Genomic DNA, 20,748 nt, shown 5'->3' with positions numbered 1-20,748 from the left:
TCAGCTGCCCACAGTTAAAATGGTTGCAGCCAGACTTTGTGGAGGGAGAATTCTGCAGCATATTTGGCAAGCACAGAATCACAGTATATATAAAATAATATGCAAAGTGGTTGGAGGGAAGCTTCAAAATGGCAAAGATGTTTTTATTACAAATTATGTGAGCAGACTGCAGTTCCTCTTTAAATTGTAATGCATTATATATTGTACTCCTGGAGATAAAAATCTAATAACGTTATTATTTATGGTATTAGGGTTTGAACATGCACTACAGACACAAATTTAGGCCCGGTTCACTCTGCCATGACTTCTGTGTGACTTTGAAGCCGACATACCAGCGCGACTTTGGCACAACTTGCATGCAACTTCTTTAACAGAAGCCAATGCAAGTTGTGCCGAAGTCGCACCAAAAGTAGTGCAGGAACCTTTTTCTAAGTCGGAGTGACTCAAGTCACTCCTATTTGAATGGTTCCACTGCACTTAATGGGGCGCAGCTTGTCATGCGACATGTGCTCTCAAAGTCAGAACGCAAGTCCCATCATTGTGAATCGGGCCTTAGCCGTTGTGTTTAGAACGTCTTTATAAATAAAACCAAGTTTAACCACTTGCCGACCGCCTCACGCAGATTTACTGCGGCAGAATGGCACGGGCAGGCAAAGTAACGTTACTTGCCTCCTGCGGGCGGGGGGTCCGATCGGACCCCCCCAGTGCCCGAGGAGGTCAGCATCTGTCCCCGAGCGATCAGAGGTGAGGGAGAGGCCATCCATTTGTGGCCACCCCCTCGCGATCGCTCCCAGCCAATGACAATCTTCCTCTGCTGCTGTATAGTAAACAGCGGCAGAGGAAGTGATGTCATCTCTCCTCGGCTTGGTATTTTCCGTTCCGGCGCCGAGGAGAGAAGACATCTGAGTAAGTGCACAACACACACACTTACAGTAAAACACACCAGGCACACTTTACACCCCCCATCACCCCCCGATCACCCCCTGATCACCCCCCAACTCCCCCCCCCCCCCGTCACAGTGACACAAAGCAGTTTTTTTTTTTCTGATTACTGCATTGGTGTCAGTTTGTGACAGTTAGTGTGGTAGGGCAGTTAGTGTTAGCCTCCTTTAGGTCTAGGATACCCCCCTAACCGCCCCTAATGGAGTTTTAACCCCTTGATCACCCCCCGTCGCCAGTGTCACTAAGTAATCGTTTTTCTGATCGCTGTATTAGTGTCACTGGTGACGCTAGTTAGGGAGACCCCCATATACTACCTAATAAAGGTTTTAACCCCTTTCTTGCCCCCTAGTTAACCCTTTCACCAGTGATCACCGTATAACTGTTACGGGTGACGCTGGTTAGTTAGTTTATTTTTTATAGTGTCAGGGCACCCGCCGTTTATTACCGAATAAAGGTTTAGCCCCCTGATCGCTCGGCGGTGATATAACTTAGGTTTTAGGGTCTGCATCGCCCCAGGCAGCGTCAGGTTAGCGCCAGTAGCGCTAACACCCACGTATGCAGCATACATTTCCCTTAGTGGTATAGTATCTGAACGGATCAATATCTGATCCGATCAGATCTACACTAGCGTCCCCAGCAGTTTAGGGTTCCCAAAAACGTAGTGTTAGCGGGATCAGCACAGATACCTGCTAGCACCTGCGTATTGCCCCTCCGCCTGGCCCAGCCCAGCCCACCCAAGTGCAGTATCGATCGATCACTGACACTTACAAAACACTAAACGCATAACTGCAGCGTTCGCAGAGTCAGGCCTGATCCCTGCGATCGCTAACAGTTTTTTTGGTAGCTTTTTGGTGAACTGGCAAGCACCAGCGGCCTAGTACACCTCGGTCATAGTCAAACCAGCACTGCAGTAACACTTGGTGATGTGGCGAGTCCCATAAGTGCAGTTCAAGCTGGTGAGGTGGCAAGCACAAGTAGTGTCCCGCTGCCACCAAGAAGAAGACAAACACAGGCCTGTCGTGCCCATAGTGCCCTTCCTGCTGCATTCGCCATCCCTAATTGAGAACCCACCACTTCTGCAGCGCCCGTACTTCCCCCATTCACATCCCCAACCAAATGCAGTCGGCTGCATGAGAGGCATTTTCTTTATGTCTTCCCGAGTACCCCTACCCAACGAACCCCCCCAAAAAAGATGTCGTGTCTGCAGCAAGCGCAGATATAGGTGTGACACCCGCTATTATTGTCCCTCCTGTCCTGACAATCCTGGTCTTTGCATTGGTGAATGTTTTGAACGTTACCATTCACTAGTTGAGTATTAGCGTAGGGTACAGCATTGCACAGACTAGGCACACTTTCACAGGGTCTCCCAAGATGTCATCGCATTTTGAGAGACCCGAACCTGGAACCGGTTACAGTTATAAAAGTTACAGTTACAAAAAAAAGTGTAAACAAAACAAAAAAAACAAACAAAAAAATATATATAAAAAAAAATAAATAAATAGTTGTCGTTTTATTGTTCTGCTCTTTTTTACTGTATTCTATTCTGCAATGTTTTATTGTTATTATGTTTTATCATGTTTGCTTTTCAGGTATGCAATTTTTTATACTTTACTGTTTACTGTGTTTTATTGTTAACCTTTTTTTGTCTTCAGGTACGCCATTCAGCTGCAGCAAGATTTATTTATCTTGACAGCAACAGCGTTTGCTCCCACGATATATAAAGCCGTGACTCCAGCGGAGGTGATATATGCCGAAGCATGGGGGCAGCAGGGGCAGAGGAGCGATTTGCTCCTAACTTATGCATATATAAATGGTGCATGTATGCCCATCATTAGAAGTGGGTGGATGAAGGGAGGTATTCTAATGGTGGGCATACCCACCGATCAATCTCTTTTTTTCGTTCAGCCCACAGGCTGCATGAAAAAAAAAGATTACAATATATGCCCAACAAGGACCAGCAACGTACTGGTATGTTGCTGGACTTTGAGTGGTTATACCAGAATGATGCCTGCAGGTTTAGGTATCATCTTGGTATCATTCTTTTCAGCCAGCGGTCGGCTTTCATGTAAAAGCAATACTAGTGGCTAATTAGCCTCTAGACTGCTTTTACAAGCAGTGGGAGGGAATGACCCCCCCCCACCGTCTTCCATGTTTTTCTCTGGCTCTCCTGTCCCAACAGGGAACCTGAGAATGCAGCCGATTATTCAGCCAGCTGACCATAGAGCTGATCAGAGACCAGAGTGGCTCCAAACATCTCTATGGCCTAAGAAACTGGAAGCTACAAGCATTTCATGACTTAGATTTCGCCGGATGTAAACAGCGCCATTGGGAAATTGGGAAAGCATTTTATCACACCGATCTTGGTGTGGTCAGATGCTTTGAGGGCAGAGGAGAGATCTAGGGTCTAATAGACCCCAATTTTTTCAAAAAAGAGTACCTGTCACTACCTATTGCTATCATAGGGGATATTTACATTCCCTGAGATGTTGCTTCTCCTGAGTACGGGGATACCACATGTGTGAGACTTTTTGGGAGCCTAGCTGCGTACGGGACCCCGAAAACCAAGCACCGGTTTCAGGGTTTCTAAGGGCATACATTTTTGATTTCACTCTTCACTGCTTATCAGTTTCGGAGGCCATGGAATGCCCAGGTGGCACAGCCCCCCCCCCCCCCCCCCAAATGAAAATTGAAAAAAGAAAAAAAATTTTTTCTTGCCTTTCTTCATTTTCAAAAACAAATGAGAGCTGCAAAATACTCACCATGCCTCCCAGAAAATAGCTTGGGGTATCTACTTTCTATGGGGTCATTTGGGGGGGGTTTGTGCCATCTGGGCATTTTATGGCCTTCGAAACTGTGATAGGTAGTGAGGAGTGAATCAAAAATTTACGCCCTTAGAAATCCTGAAGGCGGTGATTGGTTTTCGGGGCCCCGTACGCAGCTGGGCTCCCAAAAAGTCCCACATATGTGGTATCCCCATACTCAGGAGAAGCAGCTAAATGTATTTTGGGGTGCAATTCCACATATGCCCATGGCCTGTGTGAGCAATATATCATTTAGTGACAGCTTTTTGTAATTTTTTTTTTTTTGTCATTATTCAATCACTTGGGACAAAAAAAATGAATATTCAATGGGTTCAACAGGCCTCTCAGCAATTTCCTTGGGGTATCTACTTTCCAAAATGGGGTCATTGGGGGGGGGGGGTTTGTACTGCCCTGCCATTTTAGCACCTCAAGAAATGACATAGGCAGTCATAAACTAAAAGCTGTGTAAATTCCAGAAAATGTACCCTAGTTTGTAGACGCTATAACTTTTGCGCAAACTAATAAATATACGCTTATTGACTTTTTATTTACCAAAGGCATGTGGTTGAATACATTTTGGCCTAAATGTATGACTAAAATTGAGTTTATTGGATTTTCTTTATACCAAAAAGTAGAAAATATCATTTTTTTTTCAAAATTTTCGGTTTTTCCGTTTATAGCGCAAAAAATAAAAATCGCAGAGGTGATCAAATACCATCAAAGGAAAGCTCTATTCATGGGAAGAAGAGGAAGCAAATTTCGTTTGGGTACAGCATTGCATGACCGCGCAATTAGCAGTTAAAGCGACGCAGTGCCAAATTGTAAAAAGTGCTCTGGTCAGGAAGGAGGTAAATCCTTCCTTGGCTGAAGTGGTTAATAAACCAACAAAGTTATTGCTTTTTGACAAACAGAAGTGCATCTTTAAAATATAAAAAAAAATAAAAACGGTAAACTCTATTGGCTGTAATGTCATTGCACATATTACCCGAATATTTTATCAACATTTATATTAAGAAAAAAAATAAGAAAAGGGGTAGTTCAGGTCCGTAAACGTCCTTCCATTACATTTTTGTTCTTGACGAAAAATTTGAATTGATTTTCGTCAAAGTTTTCGTCAATTGACTTAATTCCAATGTTATTTTCATTTAGTTTTTGTCACTGAAAACGTGCAACTGACAAAAACTAAGACGAAAATATTTTCATCGATAAAATTAACACTGTTCACAAGTTTTTAACAGATGTCAGTTACAATCAGCATGTTACACTTTGATATAACTTCTTAAACAATATAGACCTCTTGGGACTTTAAAGCCTGTGAATTGCGCACTCTTGCAAGTTGTGCTAAATTTGCCAGTTAACCACTTGCTGACCACCCTATAGCAATTTTACTACTACAGGGCAGCAGCTGTGTGCCAAATCACATATATATATGTGATTTGGCATTTCTGCCCACAGGGGGCGTACCACTTCTGCTGTGAGAATTCACAGCAGAAACCGATCTTCCAGGCACTGGATGTCCCCCAGCACCCACTGATTGCCGGTAAAGAACACAGAACGGCGATCTGCCTATGTAAACAAGGCAGATCTGACAGGGGGGAAGGGATGGATTTTGTGTTCCTGCAAAGCAGGGACTAGAATCCATTTCTTTCCTTATTAAAAACAGCACACAGTGTACACCAAAACACTGTCTAGGCACACATTTAACCCTTTGATCGCTCTAGATGTTTAACCCCTTCCCAGCCAGTGTCATTAGTACAGTGACATTGCAAATTTTTAGCACTGATCACTGTATTAGTATTACTGGTTCCCAAAAAGTGTCAGTTAGTGTGCAATTGTCCACCGTAATATCGCAGTCCTGCTTTAAGTCGGTGATCTCCGCCAATACGTAAATAAATAAATAAAAATTCCAGTATATATCCCATAGCTTGTAGACATCATAGCATTCGCGCAAACCAATCAATATACACTTATTAGGATTTTTTTTTAAACAAAAACATGTAGCAGAATACATATTGGCCTAAATTTATGAAGAAATTATATTTTTAAAATGTTTTTATTCGATATGTTTTATAGCAGAATGTAAAAATTATTGTTTGTTTTTTTTTTCAAAACTATAAGTCTTTTCTGTTTTTTAGCGCAAAAAAAAAAAAATGCAAAGTAAAGCTTTGTGGGGAAAAAAATGACAAAAATGTTATTTGGCTACAGAGTTGCATGACCGTGCAATTGTCAGTTAAAGTAACGCAGTGCCGCATTGCAAAAAGTGGCCTAGTCATGAAGGGGGGTAAATCTTCCAGAGGTTAAGTGGTTAAGGTATATCTAAAGCCAGAACCCTTGTTTTTCTTAGTTTTGGATAGAGTATACTTAAACAGTTGTCACTAGAACAGGTCTTCTCATTGTAAGAATTCCCCCTATTCCTGTTCTAGTAACAAATGTAAAGTTTGGGTATTCCAGAATTCTCTTTCCCAGTCTCAATAGTCAAATGGTCATGATAACACCATGACCGAGAGGGGGAATCTCCCCAAAAGGGACACGGACAACAATAAAACTCTGACATAAATTCTAAGCCTTCGATATGCTACCTAACATTGCAAAAAGGGTTTTGGTCTTGGGTATAAAATTACTTAAAAGAAATCCAAACTGCATTATCACCATGATCATGTCTAAAAATGCTCAAACAATTGCTATACGAATGTCTGCTGCAAAAATGGAGCAATCTGTGTATGACATAAAACAATGCCAGTAGTTAGTCATCTTTCAGGTACTTAAATGGTAACTCCACTTTTGAGGGGAAAAAAATTAGCAAATAAAGTAAAAATAATATAGTGTGTACAATTGTGATAAAAGTCATATTGTATTTCAATTATATTAAAAATTACCTTTTCTTTTCAACCTGCAGCCACTGCAATTTTCTTTAAATGCAATGCAATATTGCTACATGGAGTTGTTCTGTACATAGAGTGTGTACTGACAACCCCCCAGAAATATCATTTCCTGCTTGTGTGATTGGCTCACCAATTGTCCCAGAAATCTGCCTAAGATACAAGTCAGATTTCAGGTATCCCCTGCAACAAAAATGTCATCTTTGGTGAGATACTCCCACTAGGAACACGTTTAAAGGGATCCAGGCCCAGCAGCTTTCCTCATTAGCGCTCTGCAACTGCACAGCTGAATGATAATTATGAAACCACTCCCATTAGACCCAGTAAGCACAGAGGCACAGACAAACACACATGGATTTCTTCAGAATAACAAAAGATAGGAATCTGCAACAGGTTGTTATAATCCTTGCAATGTACATAGATCACCCAGAGGGGATTGTTTTTTTCTTCATAACAAAAGTGGAGTTACGCATTGAAGCAGAACTTCACTCAAAAGAGGAAGTTCCGCTTGTTTGTATCCTCACCCCCACTTTCATAATTGCCATTTTTTTTTTGGGGTGTGTGTGTGTGTGTGTGTGTGTGTGTGGGGGGGGGGGGGGGGCGGTACCTGGCTTTGACAGGTACCTGCTTCCATTTCCAGTTGGATCACTGCAGCGATCCAAGCTAAAGTTAGCCCCCCCACTCCTTTCCCCGCAGCCATCTGTGACACATCACAGGTCACAAAAAACTGGTGGGAAACCATCTGCCAAGCCGCAAGGCTTCATTGCCAGTTTCCCTAAGTTAAAGTGGTGTTCCGGCCGAAATGATACTTTTTAAATAAAAATACCCCTTTAATACACAAGCTTAATGTATTCTAGTAAAGTTAGTCTGTAAACTAAGGTCTGTTTTGTTAGTTTATAGCAGTAGTTTGTTATTTTATAAACTTACAGCAGGCCGTGGCCATCTTAAGTGTGGGCATCTGAAGCCAGACTGTATTTCTTCCTGGATCTCATCCTTGCAGATCTTGCACATGCTCAGTGCAGCACAAACAGTGTAATAGGTTTCAGGTCAGGTTTCCATAGCAACGGCAGTTTCAGAGGAAGTTGCCGCCCCTTCCCAGAAGGCATTGCAAACAGGAAATGATGCGATGGGCCGCGGCCAGGGAGGAGGAAGTGAAAAATGAATACAGCAGATATACAGTAGGTGCTGAGAAAAAAAATTTAAAAATATCTAATTTGTTTACAGTGCACAGTTTAGTGAGGGATGCTGAAGAGTTGTAAAAGTGGGTGGAACTCCACTTTAAGATGCCAGTTGCTGGTGCCTGGACCCAAATCCGACTGAAGATTCGGCTCGGGTGAGAACGGCGCTGGATCCCTGGACAGGTAAGTGTCCTTAAATTAAAAGTCAGGAGCTACAGTAATTGTAGCTCCTGACTTTTAATTTTTTGGGGGAGCATGGAGCTCTTCTTTAAGTCTTGTAGCCATAGCTGAATAGAAGAAGCAGATGGTCAATATTTCCTATTGTCATCTTCTAAGGGTTTTTTTTATAGTTCCCTTATCACCCCAATAATGCACAAAGCTTTATTTTTAAAAATGTAGAATGACAGTTGATGCTAAATGTAACTCAAACATTGGCATACCTCCTAACTTTCAGGGATGGGAATGAGGGACACCTATTAGCAATAGTATGTAGACATAGGACACACCTGCCTGCCACACCCCCTTAAAGGAAAATTGTACAAAAAAAAACTGTTAAATCCATGTGTGCTTTTTTTACCACTACTATTCCTTTATATTGGCTTCTGGAATTTTCAAATGCAGAAATTTAAAAATGGGATGACAGGTTTAGCACTGGGAAACACTTTTTGAAAGATAAATAGTGCATTTTATATACAACTATAAAGATCAGACCAAAATGAGGGACACATGAGGAGGAAAGAGGGACAGAGGGACATTGTTCCAAATCAGGGACAGTCCCTCAAACTTAGGGACAGTTGGGAGCTATACATTGGGTTAACTTTACTTGGTTGTGGAAAACTGATACATACTGCAATACCTGGATATATGAAGATAAAAAAATAAATAGTCTTTTTAGATCCATCTCCCTGATCTGTGCCTGGACCCTGCAGTACGTTCAATGAAATAATTCCTCTAGGCAGGTATGTAGTCAGGCTCGTGTTTCACGCCATGTACTGAACTCTAAGAGCCAGACTTTTGAAAAGGACAGAAACCTGACCTGCTGCCAGGATATGATTACATTACCATCCACTGTCATAGTTTCATTTCTGAATAAGTGGTAGTCACAAGCTGTCAGCAGAAAACTGTGAAGCTCTTGAAGAGCCACATTAATCTTTTTACTGATTACATTTTTTCAAAGTTTGTGGAAGGGGGAAGTTAAACATTAAATCATCTTGTAAGTACATAGCTCCCAACTGTCCCTGATTTCGAGGGGCGGTCCCTGATTTGGAGCTGCAATGTCCCTCTGTCCCTCATTCCTCCTCATTTGTCCTTCATTTTGGTCTGATCTATAAAGTTGTATATAAAATGTACTATTTATCTTTCAAAAAGTGTTTCCCAATTTAAAACCTTTCATCCAATTTCTAAATTGCTGCATTTGTAAATACCAAAAGCCAATATAAGGGAATGGTAGTGTTAAAAAGCGCTTGTGGGTTTAACCAATCATTTTTTTTTTTTATACAATTCTCCTTTAAGGGGGGCGTGGCAGGAGGTGTGTCCTATGCCTACATACTTTTGCTAATAGGTGTCCCTCATTCCTATTTCGGAAAGTTGGGAGGTATGTAAGTAACATTAACATTTATAGGATTTTAAACATCTACTACATTATGTATGTCATCAAGTTTGTATTGTGGTCGGTCCAATCACTTCATATTCTGGTGACCTCACAGGAAATGAGATCACAAACAGAAAAAAAAGAACAAAGATTGAAAGCCTTCCCTGTGCTACAAATGTGTTGACACTTGTCTGTGACAGATTCACTTTACTTCCAGTCTTTTAAGCCTTCATCGCTCTACCAAGATAAATGCTCTTCTTGCTGTTTTGTCCTCATTGAACAGATTCTGCTCTCTTCATGTCCAGGTAACCATGTACAAAACCCACTGAGGACACAGCAAGAAATATTTTACAGAGTTCTTAAAACTCTCCCACATTATCCAAACTGGAAAAGAGTTGAAAGTCCACTTTAAAGCTGAAACAAAATATAAGTTGACAGGTTATGGTAAGGTTGACTTAAAGGAGATATAATTTCCAAACGAAATCACTGCAAATAAAGTAAATTTGTCTTAAAACAAAAGGCATATACTGTACATTTCATCACTTCCAAAGAATAGGGGATTCTTAGATGGGTATCGAGGAGCTCCTAGTACAAACGTTCATATCACTTAAAGCTGAAGTTTAGAAAAAAAAATCCCTGCACATCACTTACCTGCAATGAAGGCAGGTGGACCCTGGAGAAATTTTCTGTGCAGGGATGCCCCACCTTCCTCCTGTCTCTGAACTTCCATGTCTGTGATGATCTAGTCTGTCTTGGTTTCGGAGACCTGAAGACAAGATCTGCGATAATAGGATGTGGAATGTGTATGTGGAAACCTTGCAAAAAGATCTGAACAAATTAATGGGGTGGGCAACTACATGGCAAATGAGGTTTAACGTAGAAAAATGTAAAATAATGCATTTTGGCAAAAATATGAATGCAATCTATACACTGGGGGGAGAACCTCTGGGGAAATCTAGGATGGAAAAGGACCTGGGCGTCCTAGTAGATGATAGGCTCAGCAAATGGCATGCAATGCCAAGCTGCTGCTAACAAAGCAAACAGAGTATTGGCATGCATTAAAAAGGGGATCAACTCCAGAGATAAAATAATTCTCCCACTCTACAAGACTCTGGTCCGGCCGCACCTAGAGTATGCTGTCCAGTTCTGGGCACCAGTCCTCAGGAAGGATGTACTGGAAATGGAGCGAGTACAAAGAAGGGCAACAAAGCTAATAAAGGGTCTGGAGGATCTTAGTTATGAGGAAAGGTTGCGAGCACTGAACTTATTCTCTCTGGAGAAGAGACGCTTGAGAGGGGATATAATTTCGATATACAAATACCGTACTGGTGACCCTACAATAGAAATATAACTTTTTCGCAGAAGAGAGTTTAACAAGACTCGCGGCCACTCATTAAAATTAGAAGAAAAGAGGTTTAACCTTAAACTACGTAGAGGGTTCTTTACTGTAAGAGCAGCAAGGATGTGGAATTCCCTTCCACCGGCGGTTGTCAGAGAGGTTCTCGGTTCAGGACACTTGCTGGGCACTCTAGAGGGCGCCGGTTGCCTATTTAAGCTGATGGGATGCTGTGCTCAGTGCTGTCCGATCATCAGCTTCCTGTTTCCGAACTTCCTGTTTCCTGTGTATTGCTCTGATCTACCTGTGACCCGGCTTGTTTACTGGATTCTCTCTCTCTGCTATCCGCCTGCAAATTGACCCTGGCCTGCCTCTGACGTTGAACCTGCCTGACCCCTTGTACCGTGCTGATTGCCTGTTGCCAAAACCTGCCTGTGACCTGGACCTTGTATCTGCCTGCTCCCTTTGTACCGTGCTGACCGCCTGCTGCCAACTTTGCTAGTGACCGGATCTGCCTGCTCTGCACCTGTTAGCTGATCTCCAGCCTACCTATTACCACCTGCCAGCTTGTGTCAGGATCCTGGGCCTTATTTCTGCAAACCACCCGCCAGGCTCTCATACCATTCTGTGCTCCTGTGCCTTCTGTGTACTCTATCAGGGGCCGGGAACCAGATACGTACGGGAGGCCATCCTCTGCTACATCGGGTTCGTCAGTCTGGTACGGGTAAGTCTGACAGCGGTGGTCTCAGTGTGGAGCATCGATAGCTTCACGAAACTATTAGATAAGCACCTGAATGACCGCAACATACAGAGATATATAATGTAATACTGACACATAATCACACACATAGGTTGGACTTGATGGACTTGTGTCTTTTTTCAACCTCACCTACTATGTAACTACGTAACTATGATAAGAGGGAGACTCTCCAGCTGTTGTCCAACCAGCCTGGAAAACAGCTTTTCACCAGCATTAACTGTAGTGTGGCACTGGAACTCAAAGTACACCTATCTACTCTGCATCTTAGTCCCTAGTACAGGGGTACGCAATCTCGGCACTCCAGCTGCTGTGGAACTGCAAATCCCACGAGGCATTGTAAGACTCTGACAGCTACAGAGGCAGAGCCATGATGGGATTTGTAGTTTCACCACAGCTGGGGTGCTGAGGTTGCCTATCACTGCCCTAGTAGCTTCTAATCTGTCATGCAACCCTACCTCTAACTACCAAGCGGCTGTTGGATGCATAATTTGGCTTTAGCCTATGCTGGTCATTGAGCCATGGGCTAAAACTAGGGTTAACTAAAATAACAAGAGCTTATATCAATTCTATTACAATAAACAGGTTCACCTCCTAACATACTGCAAAGTCACCTCTACACATGCACACTGTGTGAAAGACTTAGTTATCTGGTATAGTGCATATAAGAGAACAACAAAGGGAAAGATATACTTCTGTTGCAAGTCTTTAGACTGGTGCCAGTATCTATATATAGATACACCCAAAAGTTATGGGCGACAATAGTAAACTTTTAAACATAGGAGCACTTGCCTTGCTTCTGGTCTGGTTTCAGCAGCAGGTCTTTCATGTGGACATGTGGTCTCAAAAACCTCTTTCTCTCTTCACTTCCTCCTTCTGGGGTTTTCAACCCAACAACCCAGAGAAGAGAGTGTTATACATAATTAAAATGATTCTAAAGATTAAAGGTTCACCCAGGGCCCCCCAGATACTTAACTGAGCCTCATTGCAATCCAGCAATGTGCACAAGAACAGCTGCTCTCCTGGGTCTCTGCCTCCCAATTGGATGAACCCCATTCTGTGCCTTATGGACACACAGAGTAGGGCTCAGGAGTGAGCATGCACGTGAGCCCCCTAACAAGTGGCTTGCGGTGGGGGCACTCAGAGAAAAGCAGGAGTCAGGAAAGCCAGCGGGCGACCCCAGAAGAGGATGATCGGGGCTGCTCTGTACAAAATCATTGCACAGAGCAGGTAAGTGTAGCGCTGGTAGATTTTAATCTACCGCTGATAGGTAAATTTAGTGGGTCGCTTATTAGAGGGAGTTAGATTTGCCTCTGTTCCAGCTTGGCTGACGTTGCATGTAGTTCCACATTGTGCCGGTGGGTGTCGTTGTCACCATCGGCTGGTGTTAGAAGAGCAACGTGTTGAAGCAGATGAGTGCTCCTCTGTCCCGGAGATAACTCTGTGGAGGAGGTCCTCCAAGTTGCATTCTGGGAGAGGGTATTTATGGGACAGACGCCATGTTTTAGGGTCGTTTTTTCAGCCACCTGCTGGCCCTCCTGGCCGACAGGTATGCACTAGGAATACCACCTCGTGGCCCTCCATTCCGGAGGCCCGCGTCGCTGCGGCGTGTGGGTGGGCCCAGAAGCCTGTCTGGGGCCTACCACAGCAGCAGAGGAAAGGCCCTGAGCTGTCTATCCCGAGTGAAGAAGCTGGACAACCGAGAAGATCCCAGGGGAGGACCCGTCATGGAAGGATCACGCAGAGTGCTGGTCTGGAGAGGGGCCTGGTGGCTCGGTTGGAGGACGCATTCCGAAGTAATCTTACAGTATAGTACTGCCGGGTTGGCTTAAAGGTTCAAGTACTGTATCTGACGTTCACCACTAACCAATACATCCTGTGGCAGAGGATTGTACGGGTTTTGCTTCAAACAAGTCTGTGGCAGAGACTTTAGTTCATGCTACGTGCTGGCTGCTAGACAAGTGAGAGAGGTCTATCCAGGCGGGCAAAGATTGAATCCCACAAGGGTAGCGCTTTCAACCACAAGTGATTAATCCCAGAGAAATGTTCTAAAGAATACTAAGAAGAGTATTTGAGCTTCCCTGCAGCTTTCCTTCTACCTCTTTCCTGCTATTCCCCTTGTTCGTTTATTAAAGCATTGGAAAACCTACTCAAGTGTTTAGTGCTTATATCATCCAGAGGTAAACTCAACGGAACCCTAGACCCAGTGCCGGTGAAACAGAGGTATCGAGAGTGAAGGTAACAAGCCCGCTTAAATCAGCAGCTCCACCGAGAGTTATTGCTACATGTGGGGGCATCGTCCAGGGATTTGTTGGCCATCAATTCTCGCAACCTGGAGAGGTGTTTCAAGCTAACTGGGAGCTTTGGTACAGTGAGGCTGTTTGGGACTATTTGTCTGTGCCTAAGCCTTTCCGAAAGACTGGATGTTCCGTTAAAATGGATGAACGTTTCAGCGGATGTTTTATGCACTGGAATTTTGGTCGACACATCTATGCTGACAGAGTGGTCATCTGCAGGCCCGGAAAAGATGACGTTGTATATTTCATCACTACAGTGGATAAGTTGGGAAAAGCACTGACATTGCCAGATCCCCGGTTTTACTGGTAATTATGGACAAAAGGAAATTTGGGGTAGTTAGTTAGTTAGTGTCAGTGTATAGAGATTTTCGTGGTCAAGATCTGAATGTTCACCTCAGTGTCTTCAAATCCAAAGAATCTTCGCTAGCAGAACTTTCTTTATAGAAAGGATGTAATCCACTCAGAATTAGGGATGGACTCCTAAAGATTATTCTGGTGTAGATAGTGGGAAGAGAGTTTCATTTTTTCAAATGAGACTTTGCTCCTGAAATTGTATAGGTCGCATGTGTGTTTAATATGTTTTCCTTTTCAGGAACCATTTGATCTCCTATCAAGCTGTTAGGCTTTTCAGCTAAGATAGATAGGGGGTTATGTACAGTCATAGGATGGTTTTGTTTACGGATGTGAACATAATGTTTTACAAGTGTTAATTTTGTAATGTCTTTTCTGCTGTCTTTCCTTCTTCTTTAACTAAATCCAAGTTATGAGCTCAAATACCTGCTCTCAGGCTTGGGAGTTATCATTAGTTTGTCAGATGTTGAGGACAACGTCTATTGTACTGGGGGGAGAATGTAGCGCTGGTAGATTTTAATCTACCGCTGATAGGTAAATTTAGTGGGTCGCTTATTAGAGGGAGTTAGATTTGCCTCTGTTCCAGCTTGGCTGACATTGTGTGTAGTTCCACATTGTGCCGGTGGGTGTCGTTGTCACCATCGGCTGGTGTTGGAAGAGCAACGTGTTGAAGCAGATGAGTGCTCCTCTGTCCCGGAGATAACTCGGTGGAGGTGGTCCTCCGAGCTGCATTCTGGGAGAGGGTATTTATGGGACAGACGCCATGTTTTTGGGTCGTTTTTCAGCCACCTGCTGGCCCTCCTGGCCGACAGATATGCACTAGGAATACCACCTCATGGCCCTCCATTCCGGAGGCCCGTGTCGCTGCGGCGTGTGGGTGGGCCCAGAAGCCTGTCTGGGGCCTACCACAGCAGCAGAAGAATGGTCCTGAGCTGTCTATCCTGTGAGTGAAGAAGCTGGAAAACCGAGGAGATCCCAGGGGAGGACCCGTCATGGAAGGATCATGCAGAGTGCTGGTCTGGAGAGGGGCCTGGTGACTCGGTTGGAGGACGCATTCCGAAGTAATCTTACAGTATAGTACTGCCGGGTTGGCTTAAAGGTTCAAGTACTGTATCTGACGTTCACCACTAACCAATACATCCTGTGGCAGAGGATTGTACGGGTTTTGCTTCAAACAAGTCTGTGGCAGAGACTTTAGTTCGTGCTACGTGCTGGCTGCTAGACAAGTGAGAGAGGTCTATCCAGGCGGGCAAAGATTGAATCCCACAAGGGGAGCTCTTTCAACCACAAGTGATTTATCCCAGAGAAATGTTCTAAAGAATACTAAGAAGAGTATTTGAGCTTCCCTGCAGCTTTCCTTCTACCTCTTTCCAGCTATTTCCCTTGTTCGTTTATTAAAGCATTGGAAAACCTACTCAAGTGTTTAGTGCTTATATCGTCCAGAGGTAAACTCAATGGAACCCTAGACCCGGTGCCGGTGAAACAGAGGTATCGAGAGTGAAGGTAACAGGCCCGCTTAAATCAGCAGCTCCACCGAGAGTTATTGCTACATAAGTATAACATGTTTGTTTTTGTTTTATTGTAACCTTTAATATCACTTTCATTTTGTGATAAGCAGCACAGCTATTTACAAATACAAACAGTAGAGGGCAGTAGATCTCTACATGTCCATAAAATTTATATCGCAATATAGTTCCATGTCAACAAACCCAATTAGTCTGATGAACAAGGTGAATCAACAGTCATAAAAAATAATATGATCAATAGAGTCTAGTTTAAGGTTATGCTATTAGATTTAAGAGCCATAGTATTCAAAAGTAGTCAATAACTTATGGAAGATTATTAACAAAATTCAATAAAACATCAACAGAATTAGCACAATCTTAAGTGATCCATTAGATCTGACCTAAGGACCTGCAGATTTGGTCCACAAAAAATATATATAGGTAAAGTACACTAATCAGAGCTCAAGACATCTCATTTGTATATACAGTATTTGCATAGCTCCCAACTGTCCCTGATTTCGAGGGACTGTCCTGATTTCAAGGGACTGTCCCTGATTTGTAACAATGTCCCTCTTTCCTCATCATTTGTCCCTCATTTTGGTCTGATCTATATAGATGTATATAAAATGCACTTTTTATCTATCAAAAAGTGTTTCCCACTGCTAAACCTTTCATCTGATACAATTCCAAAAGCCAATATAAAGGAATAATAGTGGTTAAAAAAAAATCACTTCTGGGTTTAATCAATCTTGTTTTTTTGTACAATTCTCCTTTAAAGGGGCGTGGCAATGGGTGTGTCCTATGCCTGCATACTTTTGCTGATAGGTGTCCCTCATTCCCATCTCAAAAAGTTGGGAGGTATGGTATTTGCATAGAAATGATGAAGAGTGGGGCGCAGAACTGACAGAAGAAGGAATTTCTTCTCTCATTTAAAGCATATTAAACTCAAATCCAAAAATGTAATGTATTGCAACTTACTGATCATTAGATGTGTTGGCTGCATTGGTTTTCTTTTTTTAGAGGTTTTTCCCTCCTGGTTTTTTCACCTGGTGATCTGGCCAGTAATACAGGAGGTGCACCTGTATTAGTGAGGCACAACTCTGGATGAATGAGCACTGGGAGCTCAGGAGAAAGCAGCATTGTCAGTACGGGAGGGGGGGGGCAGTGTTAAATGTTCTAGCAAATTTAAATACACCAACAATGTAAAGCTAAACTCCAGGTCATATTTTATTATCAGTTACAGCAATCAGTGTTTTTACTTTTGAAATAAAGGTTTTATATTAATAAATAAAAGCTGATCATTTTAACCACTTCAGCCCCGAAAGGATTTGCCCCCTTAATGACAAGGCCATTTTTTGCTATACAGCACTGTGTCGCTTTAACTGGCAATTGCGTGGTCGTGCGCTGCTGTACCCAAACAAAATGTATGTTCTTTTTTTTCCCACAAAATAGAGGTATCTTTTGGTGGTATTTGATCACCCCTGCGGTTTTTAGTTTTTGTGTTATAAACAAACAAATCGACAATTTTGAAAAAAAGAACTATTTTTTTTTCTTTTTGCTATAATACATATCCAAAAATATATATATATATAAAAAACACATTTGTTCATCAGTTTAGGCAGATATGTATTCTTCTACATATTTCTGGTAAAAAAAAAAAATCGCAATAGGTGCATATTGATTGGTTTACGCAAAAGTTATAGCGTCAACAAAATAGGGGATATATTTATGACATTTTTATTATTTTTATTTTTTTTTACTAGTAATGATGGCGATCTGTGATTTTTAGCTGAACTGCGACATTGCGGCAGACAGATCGGACACTTTTGACACTTTTTTGGGACCCTTGACATTTATACAGCGATCAGGGCTAAAAAATAGCCACTGATTACTGTATAAATGCATACCTCCCAACTTTTTGAGATGGGAATGAGGGACACCTATCAGCAAAAGTATGCAGGCATAGGACACACCCCTTGTTACGCCCCCTTAAAGGAGAATTGTACAAAAAAACAAGATTGGTTAAACCCACAAGTGCTTTTTTTTAACCACTAATATTCCTTTTATATTGGCTTTTGGAATTTACAAATGCAGCAATTTAGAAATCAGATGAAAGATTTAGTGCTGGAAAACACTTTTTGATAGATAAAAAGAGCATTTTATATACAACTATATAGATCAGACCAAAATGAGGGACAAATGAGGAGGAATGAGGGACAGAGAGACATTGCTTCAAATCATGGACAGTCCCTCCAAATCAGGGACAGTTGGGAAGTTGGGACCTGGCAGGGAAGGGGTTAACACGAGGGGGCAATCAAGGGGTTAACTGTGTTCCCTAGTGTGTGTTCTAACTGTAGGGAGGATGGGCTACCAGGGACATGACAGAGATCATTGTTCCCAATCAATGGGAACAGAAGATCTCTGACATGTCCCCTGTCAGAACGGGGAATCGCCTTGTTTGCAAAGGCAGTTCCCCATTCAGCCTCTGTAAAAGGCGATTGCGGGCCGCCGGCAGACATCGAGTACGCCCGACCCACGTGTCTGCCTGCAACTGCGCCTGCGCAAGCTGCCATACAGGTACGGCGATTCACGCAGGAGAGCCAACCTGCCACAGTATATCTGCGTGAGCAGGTCGGCTAGTGGTTAAGCACCCCTGCCAGTGGTAAATAAATGGTTGGTCTCATGCCTGTAACTGATACATCTGGAGGAGAGTTTGTTCTTTTGACAAACTACAGACTTAATGACTGGATCACCAGATGAAAAATAGAAGAGAGAAAGCCTAAAAAAGAAAAATGAATATAGCCAACACACCTAGGAATTTGTAAGCTGAAATATAATAAATGTATGCGTTTGGGTTTAGTACTGCTTTAATGAAAATAGGCAGAGCCATGCAAATCATTCCTTTTGATCCCTTGGCAAAAATCAATGGAACCTACAGAATATTTGACTTTATGCATACCTCCCAACATTCTGAGATGGGAATGAGGGACACCTGCTAGCAAATGTATGTAGATATAGGACACGCCCCCCCTGCCACACCCCCTTAAAGGAGAATTAACCAAAAAAAAAAAAGGTTAATTGAATCCACAAGGGACTTTTTTTTACCACTACTATTCCTGTGAGCCGCATCCGGCAGCAGTGTGATCCCAGCCTAATAGGAGTAGGCTAGAAATAATTGAAATAAAATGTGGAATTAAATATATGATTTTAGATTATGAGCATAGATACACTCTATATGCTCTAGGGGATGACTAACTCTGACAAGCTCCCTCAATAATGATGTCATTAGGTACAATGTAGGGCCAAGAGCCCTGCATTGTACATGAAGACAGTGAAGGGCCACCGACAGCCAAGAGCAGAGGAGAGTGCCGGAGCAGGGTAACTATCACATCTCATCCCTCAGTCTAAAGACATATAGTGGAACTGAAGCCAAGACTTTTTTTTCACTTTGGACACCTGTCAGGTTTTTTTGCCAACTGAGTCCAATTGTGGAGGTTTCCCTTCACTTCTTGCCCTATAGCTACAACTGGAAGGGAGAGGAAATTGCTCCAAAGTGAAGGGATTCCCAGGTTGTCACCAGAACTTGGTGTCCTCATTAAAAGATTTCCCCCTTGTTGCTGCATATTACCATGTGTTGCAGTTTGGCTGGTCTGGCTGCATTCATCTGAAGGGCTACCTACTGATTCTAAATCGCACCAAAGAAATGCATGATCTTTTTATTCAATTGTGCCACACCAAGAGACATGGTACTTTCTTATTATATATTTTGTTGTACGACTTCTCCCACTCTTTATCAAGGTGCACTGACGTGCAATTAACAACATGTACATTTTCTTGTGCACTGTGGGAACACGTGTGATTTTGAATGCGTCCCCGCATCACATGAGTGCGAACGGGGTGTGTTCATACTAGCCTGCACGGAAATGTGTGTGTGGGCTCTTGTATATTGTATAAGGGGTGCTATGATGCATTGGTAAAACAAAAGACGCTATTTAACTTTTTTTTTTGTTTCGTTTTTTTTGGGGGTGTTTTTTTTGCTTTTCATACTGGTGGCTGGGGAGTTGTAAAAAGAGGCAGCTAAGCTGCAGTTTTACCATCCACTGGAATTCAAACAGCACAGCCTGACAGAGCTGTACATATACCACGGTCGCAGCAATTTGAAGTGTGACTAAACGCATTTAAAAACATTTTTGGATAGAGTGTCTGTGACCCCATTAGGGAAATTCACCCTATTTGTCCTGTTTACCGTATCATTGAAAGTGAATGTAAAAGAAATTCCCAAATTTTGGATTGACACCCAAACAGTAATAGAGTGGAAATCTTCCAATGGGCACACGAGTTCTGGTGACCCCGGTGACACCCCAGGATTCCTTCACTTTGGAGGGATTTCTTCTCACTTCTTGTTTTGGCTATGAAACCGGAAGTGAAGGGATATCTCCCCTATAAAAAAAATATTATATTCCTCCCCAAAATGAAACAAAAAAGTGTATGTCATATGTTAATTGTTAATGGCTCCCCAAATGCTGCCAGCAGGTGCATGTTTTTGTGCACAGCGACAAGCGACAAGCGACAAGCATGCCAAAATGTGCGCTACAAAATGTGCGAAGTGCGATGCCGAAAAAGGCGTGGGAACTTCTCTTGGCTTGTTTGTCGAATGTAAGGCAACCCTTTCAACTGAGTGGGCTGCGCTATGCGTGTAACATGAAAATGTGCAAATAATACACAAAGACAGGCACTCTTGCCAAATCGCAGCCTGTTTCTCTGCATGTCAGGAGAACAAAATGGTTTTGCACATGTTTCTGACACACACAGACCTGAACCTAGCTTAAAGTCATTGTAAAGGTTCAGTTTAAAAAAACAAAACAAAAAACAAACATGTCATACTTACCTCCGCTGTGCAGTTGGTTATACACGGTGACCCCGATCCTCCTCTTCTGGGGTCCCTCCAGCGAGGGTTTACAACACCTTTAGGGCCTCATTCACACCACTGGCTGTGTTAAACAGTGGTCAGAGGTGTGTGTCATGAAGTGAGCAGTACTAATGTGGTCAGTTTACTAACATTTACTGCATGCAAAAACATGATCATGTGTCTAATTTGCATAAATGATCGC

The sequence above is a fragment of the Aquarana catesbeiana genome, linkage group LG03 (assembly GCF_042186555.1).
Source record: "Aquarana catesbeiana isolate 2022-GZ linkage group LG03, ASM4218655v1, whole genome shotgun sequence".
NCBI classification, from domain to species: Eukaryota; Metazoa; Chordata; class Amphibia; order Anura; family Ranidae; genus Aquarana; species Aquarana catesbeiana.
Note: the sequence above shows the minus strand (reverse complement) of the source record.